This window comes from Rutilus rutilus (assembly GCF_951802725.1).
Source record: "Rutilus rutilus genome assembly, chromosome: 12".
NCBI lineage: Eukaryota > Metazoa > Chordata > Actinopteri > Cypriniformes > Leuciscidae > Rutilus > Rutilus rutilus.
In genome coordinates this window covers 14,627,741-14,642,048 of record NC_140217.1, presented here as the reverse complement: position 1 = coordinate 14,642,048, position 14,308 = coordinate 14,627,741, and the positions used below count along the sequence as shown (strand labels likewise).

General features: G+C 37.8%; 1 long non-coding RNA gene across 1 annotated transcript in view; it reads right to left on the bottom strand.

Annotated features, from left to right (window-relative positions):
- Nucleotides 1-8,448: 8,448 nt before the first annotated feature.
- Nucleotides 8,449-14,308, bottom strand: part of LOC311300499 — a 65,512-nt gene continuing 59,652 nt past the window's right edge. Inside the window, exon 4 of the long non-coding RNA XR_014629336.1 lies at nt 8,449-9,438. This is a non-coding gene — a long non-coding RNA (uncharacterized lncRNA). The remainder of the gene's footprint in view (nt 9,439-14,308) is intronic.

The following is a 14,308-nucleotide window of genomic DNA, read 5'->3' as shown; positions in this document are numbered from 1 at the left end:
CAGTTAAAAAGGTGAAAATGATATGAATTAATGGCATGTTAAGCCAATAAGTGGTATTTTACTGCCCCCTGCTGTTTAAAATAGTCATTTTCTCATATTGGTATTGGTATCAGCCATGGTAAATCATGATAAATGACGGTGTGTGTGTTTGTGTGTGTGTTTGTGTGTGTGTGTGTGTGTGTGTGTGTGTGTGTGTGTGTGTGTGTGTGGTACAAATATAACAAAGGTTTTATTTTCCAACATGAAAACAAACATAACAGAGTGCTAGTGCACAAACAATAACCGACAATGATAATGGATGAGAGGGGAACTTAAATACACAGATCAAGACAAGGACAACAGGTGACGGTTATGATGATGAGGAGCAGGTGATGATGAGGAGGGTGATGAGGAGCAGGTGCAGGTGATGACGACAGATGGTGAATGTGATGAAGACAGAAGGTGAATGTGATGAAGGTGAATGTGACACCAATATCACTGAAACATTTGTGTGTGTGTGTGTGTGTGTGTGTGTGTGTGTGTGTGTGTAGCATTATTGTGTGTAGCATATGTAGCAAGTATGCATTATTGAGTTAACATGGAAACACTGGTTTGCTTTAGTGCAGAAAACTGGTCAAAATCATGAGGTTTAAAGTGAAAGTGAGCCAATAAGTGGTATTCTACTGCCCTCTGCTGGCCATTCTACTTATTAATTAAATTACATGTTACACACATGTGCTTGCATTTATACTTGAATACACACTAAAAATCACTTATATAGCAATAACTATTATAACACAATCATATTTTGTCAGTGTTAATCACTTTATTTGCACTGACACTTCAAATAATTGCTAGTAATGTGGTAAATCATGGTAAATCATGGTTAACTATGCTGTGTGTGTGTGTGTGTGTGTGTGTGTGTGTGTGTGTGTGTGTGTGTGTGTGTGTGTGTGTGTGTAAGCATGCATTGAGTTAACATGGATAAACTGGTTTGCTTTAGTGCAGAAAACTGGTTTAAAGTGAAAGTGAGCCAATAAGTGGTCTTCTACTGCCCTCTGCTGGCCATTCTACTTATTAATGAAATATTTCAACATGTGCTTGCATTCATACTTGAATACACACTAAAAATCACGTATATAACTAACTATTATAACACAATAATATTTTGTCAGTGTTCATCACCTCATTTGCACTGACACTTCACATAATTGCTAGTAATGTGGTTAATCATGCTAGAAACATTGTAAATCATAGTAAATAATACTGAAATGAGGTGTATCAAGGTAAATCATGCTAGAATCCTAATAAATCATTCTGGAACATGGTATATGATAGTAAATCATGCTAGAATCATATTAAATAATTCTAGAATGTGGCAAATCGTTGTGGGAGGAGCCTATTTTACTCAAATGGCTATAACTCAAGAAGTAAATGAGATATCTTCACCAAACTCAGTACACATGTGTATGGGTTCAATTTGAGGTCACAGTAAACAATTTTATGGAGATCGGACCATAGGTGGCGCTATAACTGTTAAAAACCTTTAAAACCATATATATCCCATGGCAAATTGCCTGTATTGGCTGTAAATGGTCTTTTCCATCTATTATGTCAGTGGTTACATGCTTGCTAAATAAATCTTAATAACTTTTGATGCTTTTGTGCTTAAATGCCTTAAAGGCCTTAACTGCTTGAACCCCGATAAATGCTGCTTGCAGCTTTAATTATTATTATTATTATTCCGCCGTAAAACGCATCGTGCAGCCCAAACCGTAAGAGCTGGAACTTTGAAACTTTGACAGATGGTAGTACAAAAATCGAGGAAAGGTTCAGAGATTATGACCCCGATTGGCCCATAGGTGGCGCTATAGCAACCAAAAGCGCGAAACTGTTCATAACTCCTAGACCGTATGTCGTAGACTCAAGTGTCTTATATCATTGGAAAGCTGGATGCCTGACGAACAAAACGTATATCTCCGATTTCATTTCCGCCATGATAGATTTTCCGCCATTTTGAATTTTGTCAAAAACCTACTTTTGCGAACTAGTCCCTGGTTTTTTGCCCGATTGGAACCAAACCAGTGCAGAAATGTTCTCTGGAGTCTGAATATCAATAATTATCGAAAAAAAGTGGAAATTTCGATTCACGGTTGCTAAGGGGCGCCAAAACGTACATTATGGGAGGGGCCTATTTTACTAAAATGGCTATAACTCCCGATGTAAATGAGGTATCTTCACCAAACTCGGTACACATGTGTATGAGCTTACTCTGGGGTCACAGTAAAAAAATCGCGACGATTGGCCTCATGGTGGCGCTATAAAATGAAAAAAACATAAAACAGGCTATAACCACCTGACCGTTAGTCCGATTGACTTGAAAATTGGTATGCAGTGTCTTGGTCCAAGGTGCCATGTATGTGTATGAGGACATTGGCGTATCTCAAAAAACATGGCCGCCATCGGCCAACGAAGTTTGAGCACCTATTAGACAAGGTTAACGGAGGCCGATCGGAACAAAACTCAATGGGCATGTTCGGCTCATGGCCCTAAAGGTCTGTAAGAATTTTGAAAGAAATCGGCCACTAGTTGGCGCTAACGAGTTTTACGGCTCTGTAATCACGTGGTGTTACAAATATCCACACAATATGCATATCATTTGATAGATCTCCTCATCCTGAACAACTTTGCCTCAAGAACCATTGCTGTCAATCAAACTGTTCATTAATTATTCATTAATATGTTAAAAACCTACTTTTGCGAACTAGTCCTAGGTTTTTTGCCCGATCGGAACCAGACCAGTCTAGGACAATTCTCTGGACTCTCTAGATCAATAATTATCAAAAAAAAGTTGAACTTTTGCATTTGGATAGCTGTAATAGGGTAATTTATAAAATGGGCGTGTCAAAATACATTAAAAAGCCTATAAATCCTAAATAAAAACTCAGAACTTCACAAAAATTGGTCAGCATATGTGACATAACATCATTAACAAGCATGAAAAGTTCTATGGAGATCGGACGATAGGTGGCGCTATAACTGTTAAAAAGCTTTAAAATCATATATTTCCTATGGTAAACTGCCTGTATTGGCTGTAAATGGTCTTTTCCATCTCTGATCATATAATTTTCATATCATAATGTTCAAAACGAGTGCAATACAATTCTCTGGACTCACTAGATCAATAATTGTCAGAAAAAGTTGAACTACTTCATTTGGATAGCTATAATAGGTTCACTTCAAAATCTGGCCTTTACCAAGTGTCCCCGAAAGCCTATATCTCTTTAATCAATGCTCAGACCTTCTTAAAAACAAGTCAGAACGTGTGAAATATCACCCTGAACAAGCATGAAAATTTTCAGACAGATCGGACAAAATTTGCCTCTATAACAGTTAAAAAGGTGAAAATGATATGAATTAATGGCATGTTAAGCCAATAAGTGGTATTTTACTGCCCCCTGCTGTTTAAAATAGTCATTTTCTCATATTGGTATTGGTATCAGCCATGGTAAATCATGATAAATGACGGTGTGTGTGTTTGTGTGTGTGTGTGTGTGTGTGTGTGTGTGTGTGTGTGTGTGTGTGTGTGTGTGTGTGTGTGTGTGGTACAAATATAACAAAGGTTTTATTTTCCAACATGAAAACAAACATAACAGAGTGCTAGTGCACAAACAATAACCGACAATGATAATGGATGAGAGGGGAACTTAAATACACAGATCAAGACAAGGACAACAGGTGACGGTTATGATGATGAGGAGCAGGTGATGATGAGGAGGGTGATGAGGAGCAGGTGCAGGTGATGACGACAGATGGTGAATGTGATGAAGACAGAAGGTGAATGTGATGAAGGTGAATGTGACACCAATATCACTGAAACATTTGTGTGTGTGTGTGTGTGTGTGTGTGTGTGTGTGTGTGTGTGTGTGTGTGTGTGTAGCATTATTGTGTGTAGCATATGTAGCAAGTATGCATTATTGAGTTAACATGGAAACACTGGTTTGCTTTAGTGCAGAAAACTGGTCAAAATCATGAGGTTTAAAGTGAAAGTGAGCCAATAAGTGGTATTCTACTGCCCTCTGCTGGCCATTCTACTTATTAATTAAATTACATGTTACACACATGTGCTTGCATTTATACTTGAATACACACTAAAAATCACTTATATAGCAATAACTATTATAACACAATCATATTTTGTCAGTGTTAATCACTTTATTTGCACTGACACTTCAAATAATTGCTAGTAATGTGGTAAATCATGGTAAATCATGGTTAACTATGCTGTGTGTGTGTGTGTGTGTGTGTGTGTGTGTGTGTGTGTGTGTGTGTGTGTGTGTGTGTGTGTGTGTGTGTGTAAGCATGCATTGAGTTAACATGGATAAACTGGTTTGCTTTAGTGCAGAAAACTGGTTTAAAGTGAAAGTGAGCCAATAAGTGGTCTTCTACTGCCCTCTGCTGGCCATTCTACTTATTAATGAAATATTTCAACATGTGCTTGCATTCATACTTGAATACACACTAAAAATCACGTATATAACTAACTATTATAACACAATAATATTTTGTCAGTGTTCATCACCTCATTTGCACTGACACTTCACATAATTGCTAGTAATGTGGTTAATCGTGCTAGAAACATTGTAAATCATAGTAAATAATACTGAAATGAGGTGTATCAAGGTAAATCATGCTAGAATCCTAATAAATCATTCTGGAACATGGTATATGATAGTAAATCATGCTAGAATCATATTAAATAATTCTTGAATGTGGCAAATCGTTGTGGGAGGAGCCTATTTTACTCAAATGGCTATAACTCAAGAAGTAAATGAGATATCTTCACCAAAATCAGTACACATGTGTATGGGTTCAATTTGAGGTCACAATAAACAATTTTATGGAGATCGGACCATGGGTGGCGCTATAACTGTTAAAAAGCTTTAAAACCATATATATCCCATGGCAATTTGCCTGTATTGGCTGTAAATGGTCTTTTCCATCTATTATGTCAGTGGTTACATGCTTGCTAAATAAATCTTAATGACTTTTGATGCTTTTGTGCTTAAATGCCTTAAAGGCCTTAACTGCTTGAACCCCGATAAATGCTGCTTGCAGCTTTAATTATTAGGGGTTCAAGCACGAAGTGCTGAAACCCTATTGTAATTGTACTGATTTTTAGGGGTTCAAGCACGAAGTGCTGAAACCCTATTGTAATTGTAAGGATTTTTAGGGGTTCAAGCACGAAGTGCTGAAACCCTATTGTAATTGTACTGATTTTTATTAGGGGTTCAAGCACGAAGTGCTGAAACCCTATTGTAATTGTACTGATTTTTATTATTAGGGGTTCAAGCATGAAATGCTGAAACCCTATTGTAATTGTGCTGATTTTTATTATTAGGGGTTCAAGCATGAAATGCTGAAACCCTATTGTAATTGTGCTGATTTTTATTATTATTATTATTATTCTGCCGTAAAACGCATCGTGCAGCCTAAACCGTAAGTGCTAGAGACTTGAAACTTGGCCAGAAGGTAGTACAAAAATCGAGGAGAGGTTCAGAGAATATGAGCTAGATTGGCCAATAGGTGGCGCTACAGTGCAAAAAACAAAAAAATTGCATATTTTTGCTTAAATCTCATCAACCCTTTGTCACAGACTCAAGTGTCTTATATCTTTGGAATCCTTGGGTCAAGCCGAACAAAAAAGGCCTCAAGGATTTCATTTCCGGTATGCAAATTTTTCCGCCATTTTGGATTTTGTCCAAAAGCTACTTTTACGAACTAGTCCCTGGTTTTTCGCCCGATCGGAACCAAACCAGTGCAGAAATATTCACAGGAGTCTGAATATCAATAATTATCGAAAAAAAGTTAAAATTTCGATCCACGGTTGCTAAGGGGCATCAAAATGTTCGCAGGAGGCGGAGCTAATTATGCGAAAATGGCTATAACTCGTGAACGAAATGAGATATTTTCACCAAACTCGGTACACATATGTATGAGCTCAAGTTGAGGTCACAGTAAAAAAATCGCGGTGATTGGCCTCATGGTGGCGCTATAATATGAAAAAAACATAAAACAGGCTATAACCACCTGACCGTTAGTCCGATTGACTTGAAAATTGGTATGCAGTGTCTTGGTCCAAGGTGCCATGTATGTCTATGAGGACATTGGTGTATCTCGAAAAACATGGCCGCTATCGGCCAATGAACTTTGAGCACCTATTAGACAAGGTTAACAGAGGCCGATTGGAACAAAACTCAGTGGGCATGTTCGGCTCAAGCCCCTAGAGGTCTGTAAGAATTTTGAAAGAAATCGGCCACTAGTTGGCGCTAACGAGTTTTGTGGCTCTGTAATCACGTGGTGTTACACTTATCGTCACAAAATGCATATCATATGATAGATCTGCTCATGCTGAACAACTTTGCCTCTAGAACCATTGCTGTCAATCAAACAGTTCATTAAATATTCATGAATATGTTAAAAACCTACTTTTGCGAACTAGTCCTAGGTTTTTCGCCCGATCGGAACCAGACCAGTCTAGGACAATTCTCTGGACTCTCTAGATCAATAATTATCAAAAAAAAGTTGAACTTTTGCATTTGGATTGCTGTAATAGGGTCATTTATAAAATGGGCGTGGCAAAATGCAATCAAAAGCCTATAAATCCTAAACAAAAACTCAGAACTTCACAAAAATTGGTGAGCATATGTGACATACCATCATTAACAAGCATTCAAAATTTTATGGAGATTGGACCAAAGGTGGCGCTATAACTGTTAAAAAGCTTTAAAACCATATATTTCCTATGGTAAGTGGTCTTTTTCATCTATTATGTCAGTAGTTACATGCTTGCTAAATAAATCTTAATAACTTTTGATGCTTTTATGCTTAAAGGCCTTAAAGGCCTTAATTGCTTGAACCCCGATAAATGCTGCTTGCAGCTTTAATTATTATTATTATTCTGCCGTAAAACGCATCGTGCAGCCTAAACCGTAAGTGCTAGAGACTTGAAACTTGGCCAGAAGGTAGTACAAAAATCGAGGAGAGGTTCAGAGAATATGAGCTAGATTGGCCAATAGGTGGCGCTACAGTGCAAAAAACAAAAAAATGGCATATTTTTGCTTAAATCTCATCAACCCTTTGTCACAGACTCAAGTGTCTTATATCTTTGGAATCCTTGGGTCAAGCCGAACAAAAAAGGCCTCAAGGATTTCATTTCCGGTATGCAAATTTTCCCGCCATTTTGGATTTTGTCCAAAACCTACTTTTGCGAACTAGTCCCTGGTTTTTCGCCCGATCGGAACCAAACCAGTGCAGAAATATTCACAGGAGTCTGAAGATCAATAATTATCGAAAAAAATGTAAAATTTCGATCCACGGTTGCTAAGGAGTATCAAAACGTTTGCAGGAGGCGGAGCTAATTATACAAAAATGGCTATAACTCGTGAACGAAATGAGATATTTTCACCAAACTCGGTACACATATGTAAGAGCTCAAGTTGAGGTCACAGTAAAAAAATCGCGGTGATTGGCCTCATGGTGGCGCTATAATATGAAAAAAACATAAAACAGGCTATAACCACCTGACCGTTAGTCCGATTGACTTGAAAATTGGTATGCAGTGTCTTGGTCCAAGGTGCCATGTATGTCTATGAGGACATTGGTGTATCTCAAAAAACATGGCCGCTATCGGCCAATGAAGTTTGAGCACCTATTAGACAAGGTTAACGGAGGCCAATCAGAATGAAACTCAGTGGGCATGTTCGGCTCAAGCCCCTAGAGGTCTGTAAGAACTTTGAAAGAAATCGGCCACTAGTTGGCGCTAACGAGTTTTATGGCTCTGTAATCACGTGGTGTTACACTTATCGTCACAAAATGCATATCATATGATAGATCTGCTCATGCTGAACAACTTTGCCTCTAGAACCATTGCTGTCAATCAAACAGTTCATTAAATATTCATGAATATGTTAAAAACCTACTTTTGCGAACTAGTCCTAGGTTTTTCGCCCGATCGGAACCAGACCAGTCTAGGACAATTCTCTGGACTCTCTAGATCAATAATTATCAAAAAAAAGTTGAACTTTTGCATTTGGATTGCTGTAATAGGGTCATTTATAAAATGGGCGTGGCAAAATACAATCAAAAGCCTATAAATCCTAAACAAAAACTCAGAACTTCACAAAAATTGGTGAGCATATGTGACATACCATCCTTAACAAGCATGCAAAATTTTATGGAGATTGGACCAAAGGTGGCACTATAACTGTTAAAAAGCTTTAAAACCATATATTTCCTATGGTAAATGGTCTTTTTCATCTATTATGTCAGTAGTTACATGCTTGCTAAATAAATCTTAATAACTTTTGATGCTTTTATGCTTAAAGGCCTTAAAGGCCTTAATTGCTTGAACCCCGATAAATGCTGCTTGCAGCTTTAATTATTATTATTATTATTTTTCTTCTGCCGTAAAACGCATCGTGCAGCCCAAACCGTAAGAGCTGGAGCTTTGAAACTTTGCCAGATGGTAGTACAAAAATCGAGGAGAGGTTATCAAATTATGACCCCGATTGGCCCATAGGTGGCGCTATAGCAACCAAAAGCGCGAAACTGCTCATAACTCCTAGACCGTAAGTCATAGACTCAAGTGTCTTATATCATTGGAAAGCTGGACGCCTGACGAAAAAAACGTATATCTCCGATTTTATTTCCGCCATGATAGATTTTCCGCCATTTTGAATTTTGTTGAAAACCTACTTTTGCGAACTAGTCCCTGGTTTTTCGCCCGATCGGAACCAAACCAGTGCAGAATTGTTCTCTGGTGTCTGAAGATCAATAATTATCGAAAAAATGTTGAAATTTCGATTCACGGTCGCTAGGGGGTGCAAAATTAACGTTGTGGGAGGAGCCTATTTTACTAAAACGGCTATAACTCAAGAAGTAATTTAGTAAACTTCACCAAACTTGGTACACATGTGTAGGAGATCAATCTGAGGTCACAGTAAAAAAATTGCGTCGATTGGCCACATGGTGGCGCTATAAAACAAAAAAAACATATAGACGCCTGACCGTTAGTCCGATTGACTTGAAATTTGGTACGCAGTGTCTTGGCCCAAGGGGCCATGTGTGTCTAAAAGGATATTGGCGTATCTCGAAAAACATGGCCGCCATTGGCCAATGAGATTTGAGCACCTATTAGACAAGGTTAACGGAGGCCGATCGGAACGAAACTCGATGGGCATGTTTGACTCATGGCCCTAGAGGTCTGTAAGAATTTTGAAAGAAATCGGACACTAGTTGGCGCTAACGAGTTTTATGGCTCTGTAATCACGTGGTGTTACACTTATTGTCACAAAATGCATATCATTTGATAGATCTCCTCATGCTGAACAACTTTGCCTCAAGAACCATTGCTGTCAATCAAACCGTTCATTAAATATTCATGAATATGTTAAAAACCTACTTTTGCGAACTAGTCCCTGGTTTTTCGCCCGATCGGAACCAGACCAGTCTAGGACAATTCTCTGGACTCTCTAGATCAATAATTATCAAAAAAAAGTTGAACTTTTGCATTTGGATGGCTGTAATAGGGTCATTTATAAAATGGGCAGGGCAAAATAAATAAAAAACCCTATAAATCATAAATAAAAACTCAGAACTTCACAAAAATTGGTGAACATATGTGAAATAACATCATTAACAAGCATGCCAAATTTTATGGAGATCGGACCAAAGGTGGCGCTATAACTGTTAAAAAGCTTTAAAACCATATATTTCCTATGGTAAATGGTCTTTTTCATCTATTATGTCAGTAGTTACATGCTTGCTAAATAAATCTTAATAACTTTTGATGCTTTTATGCTTAAAGGCCTTAAAGGCCTTAATTGCTTGAACCCCGATAAATGCTGCCTGCAGCTTTAATTATTATTATTATTATTATTTTTCTTCTGCCGTAAAACGCATCGTGCAGCCCAAACCGTAAGAGCTGGAGCTTTGAAACTTTGCCAGATGGTAGTACAAAAATCGAGGAGAGGTTATCAAATTATGACCCCGATTGGCCCATAGGTGGCGCTATAGCAACCAAAAGCGCGAAACTGCTCATAACTCCTAGACCGTAAGTCATAGACTCAAGTGTCTTATATCATTGGAAAGCTGGACGCCTGACGAACAAAACGTATATCTCCGATTTTATTTCCGCCATGATAGATTTTCCGCCATTTTGAATTTTGTCGAAAACCTACTTTTGCGAACTAGTCCCTGGTTTTTCACCCGATCGCAACCAAACCAGTGCAGAATTGTTCTCTGGTGTCTGAAAATCAATAATTATTGAAAAAATGTTGAAATTTCGATTCACGGTCGCTAGGGGGTGCAAAATTAACGTTGTGGGAGGAGCCTATTTTACTAAAATGGCTTTAACTCAAGAAGTAATCCAGTAAACTTCACCAATCTTGGTGCACATGTGTAGGAGGTCAATCTGAGGTCACAGTAAAAAAATTGCGTCGATTGGCCACATGGTGGCGCTATAAAACAAAAAAAACATATAGACGCCTGACCGTTAGTCCGATTGACTTGAAATTTGGTACGCAGTGTCTTGGCCCAAGGGGCCATGTGTGTCTAAAAGGATATTGGCGTATCTCGAAAAACATGGCCGCCATTGGCCAATGAGGTTTGAGCACCGTTAACGAAGTCCGATCGGAGCGAAACTCGATGGGCATGTTCGGCTCAAGCCCCTAGAGGTCTGTAAGAATTTTGAAAGAAATCGGCCACTAGTTGGCGCTAACGAGTTTTAAGGCTCTGTAATCACGTGGTGTTACACTTATCATCACAAAATGCATATCATCTGATAGATCTGCTCATGCTGAACAACTTTGCCTCAAGAACCATCACTGTCAATCAAACTGTTCATTAAATATTCATGAATATGTTAAAAACCTACTTTTGCGAACTAGTCCCTGGTTTTTCGCCCGATCAGAACCAGACCAGTCTAGGACAATTCTCTGGACTCTCTAGATCAATAATTATCGAAAAAAAGTTGAACTTTTGCATTTTTCGCATGGGTATAATTGGGTCATAAAGAAAATGGGCGTGGCAAAATGCACTCAGAAGCCTATAAATCCTAAACGAAAACTCAGAACTTCACGAAAATGGGTGAGCATATGTGCCATAACATTCTAAACAAGCATGCAAAATGTCATGTAGATCGGACCATAGGTGGCGCTATAACTGGCAAAAAGGTTTGAAAACTACATATTTCCTATGGTAAATTGCCTATATTGGCTGTAAATGGATTTTTCCATCTATAATTTCAGTGGTTAAAAGCTTGTTAAATAAAACGTAATGTCTTAAATGCTTATGTGCTTAAAGGCCTTAAATGCTTGAACCCCGATAAATGCTGCTTGCAGCTTTAATTAGGGGTTCAAGCATGAAATGCTGAAACCCTATTGTAATTGTGCTGATTTTTATTATTATTATTATTATTCTGCCGTAAAACGCATCGTGCAGCCTAAACCGTAAGTGCTAGAGACTTGAAACTTGGCCAGAAGGTAGTACAAAAATCGAGGAGAGGTTCAGAGAATATGAGCTAGATTGGCCAATAGGTGGCGCTACAGTGCAAAAAACAAAAAAATGGCATATTTTTGCTTAAATCTCATCAACCCTTTGTCACAGACTCAAGTGTCTTATATCTTTGGAATCCTTGGGTCAAGCCGAACAAAAAAGGCCTCAAGGATTTCATTTCCGGTATGCAAATTTTCCCGCCATTTTGGATTATGTCCAAAACCTACTTTTGCGAACTAGTCCCTGGTTTTTCGCCCGATCGGAACCAAACCAGTGCAGAAATATTCACAGGAGTCAGAAGATCAATAATTATCGAAAAAAATGTAAAATTTCGATCCACGGTTGCTAAGGGGTATCAAAACGTTCACAGGAGGCGGAGCTAATTATACGAAAATGGCTATAACTCGTGAACGAAATGAGATATTTTCACCAAACTCGGTACACATATGTAGGAGCTCAAGTTGAGGTCACAGTAAAAAAATCGCGGTGATTGGCCTCATGGTGGCGCTATAATATGAAAAAAACATAAAACAGGCTATAACCACCTGACCGTTAGTCCGATTGACTTGAAAATTGGTATGCAGTGTCTTGGTCCAAGGTGCCATGTATGTCTATGAGGACATTGGTGTATCTCAAAAAACATGGCCGCTATCGGCCAATGAAGTTTGAGCACCTATTACACAAGGTTAACGGAGGCCGATCAGAACGAAACTCAGTGGGCATGTTCGGCTCAAGCCCCTAGAGGTCTGTAAGAATTTTGAAAGAAATCGGCCACTAGTTGGCGCTAACGAGTTTTATGGCTCTGTAATCACGTGGTGTTACACTTATCGTCACAAAATGCATATCATATGATAGATCTGCTCATGCTGAACAACTTTGCCTCTAGAACCATTGCTGTCAATCAAACAGTTCATTAAATATTCATGAATATGTTAAAAACCTACTTTTGCGAACTAGTCCTAGGTTTTTCGCCCGATCGGAACCAGACCAGTCTAGGACAATTCTCTGGACTCTCTAGATCAATAATTATTGAAAAAAAGTTGAACTTTTGCATTTGGATTGCTGTAATAGGGTCGTTTATAAAATGGGCGTGGCAAAATGCAATCAAAAGCCTATAAATCCAAAACAAAAACTCAGAACTTCACAAAAATTGGTGAGCATATGTGACATACCATCATTAATAAGATTGCAAAGTTTTATGGAGATCGGACAATAGTTGGCGCTATAACTGTTAAAAGGCTTTAAAACCATATATTTCCTATGGTAAACTGCCTGTATTGGCTATAAATGGTCTTTTCCATCTCTGATCATATAATTTTCATATCATAATGTTAAAAACTAGTGCAATACAATTCTCTGGACTCACTAGAACAATAATTGTCAGAAAAGGTTGAACTACTTCATTTGGATAGCTATAATAGGTTCACTTCAAAATGTGGCCTTTACCAAGTGTCCCCGAAAGCCTATATCTCTTTAATGAATGTTCAAACCTTCTTAAAAACAAGTCAGAACATGTGAAATATCACTCTGAACTTGCATGGAAATTTTCAGACAGATCGGACAAAATTTGCATCTATAACAGTTAAAAAGGTGAAAATGATATGGATATAATGGCATATTAAGCCAATAAGTGTATTTTACTGCCCCCTGCTGTTTAAAATAGTCATTCCCTATTTTAACATTTACAATTACATTTACTCAAAATCCATCTGTTAAAGTATTAGTATTGACAGTTTGATCACATCATATATTTCAAATATCTGTATCTGCAACATAATGTGTGTGTGTAGTCTTAGGTTTCTGAATAAATTCTGAATAATCTGATTAATAGCTTACAAAGACTTTGTGAAATGTTTGTAGACCATTGACATATATTTTCATAATGACATATCCCAATAGCATTGAAAAAAACAACAACATTTGTCTTTGTGTGTGTGTGTGTGTGTGTAAGCATGCATTATTGAGTTAACATGGAAAAACTGGTTTGATTTAGTGCAGAAAACTGGTAAAAATAATGAAATTTAAAGTGAAACTGAGCCAATAAGTGGTCTTCTAGTGCCCTCTGCTGGCCATTCTACTTATGAAGTCTTTTCACATGTGCTTTGTGCAAATCACTAATATAACAATAACTATTATAACAAAATCATATTTTGACAGTGTTTATCACTTCATTTGCACTGACACTTCACATAATTGCTAGTAATGTGGTAAATCATGGTAAATCACGCTAGAAACATGGTAAATCATAGTAAATCATACTAGAATGTGGTGTATCAAGGTGAATCATGCTAGAATCCTGGTAAATCATTCTAGAACGTGATATATCATGGTAAATCATGCTAGAACATGGTAAATCAAGGTAAACAGATAAATTCATGGTAAACTATGTTAGAACAAGGTAAATCATGGTAAACCATGGTAAATCATGATAAACTATGGTAAATCATGCTAGAATGTGGTATATCATGGTAAATGATGCTAGAACATGGTCTTTTCCATCTATGATGTCAATGGTTACATGCTTGCTAAATAAAACTTTATAACTTTTGATGCTTTTGTGCTTAAAGTCCTTAACGGCCTTAACTGCTTGAACCCCGATAAATGCTGCTTGCAGCTTTAATTAGGGGTTCAAGCATGAAATGCTGAAACCCTATTGTAATTGTGCTGATTTTTATTATTATTATTATTATTCTGCCGTAAAACGCATCGTGCAGCCTAAACCGTAAGTGCTAGAGACTTGAAACTTGGCCAGAAGGTAGTACAAAAATCGAGG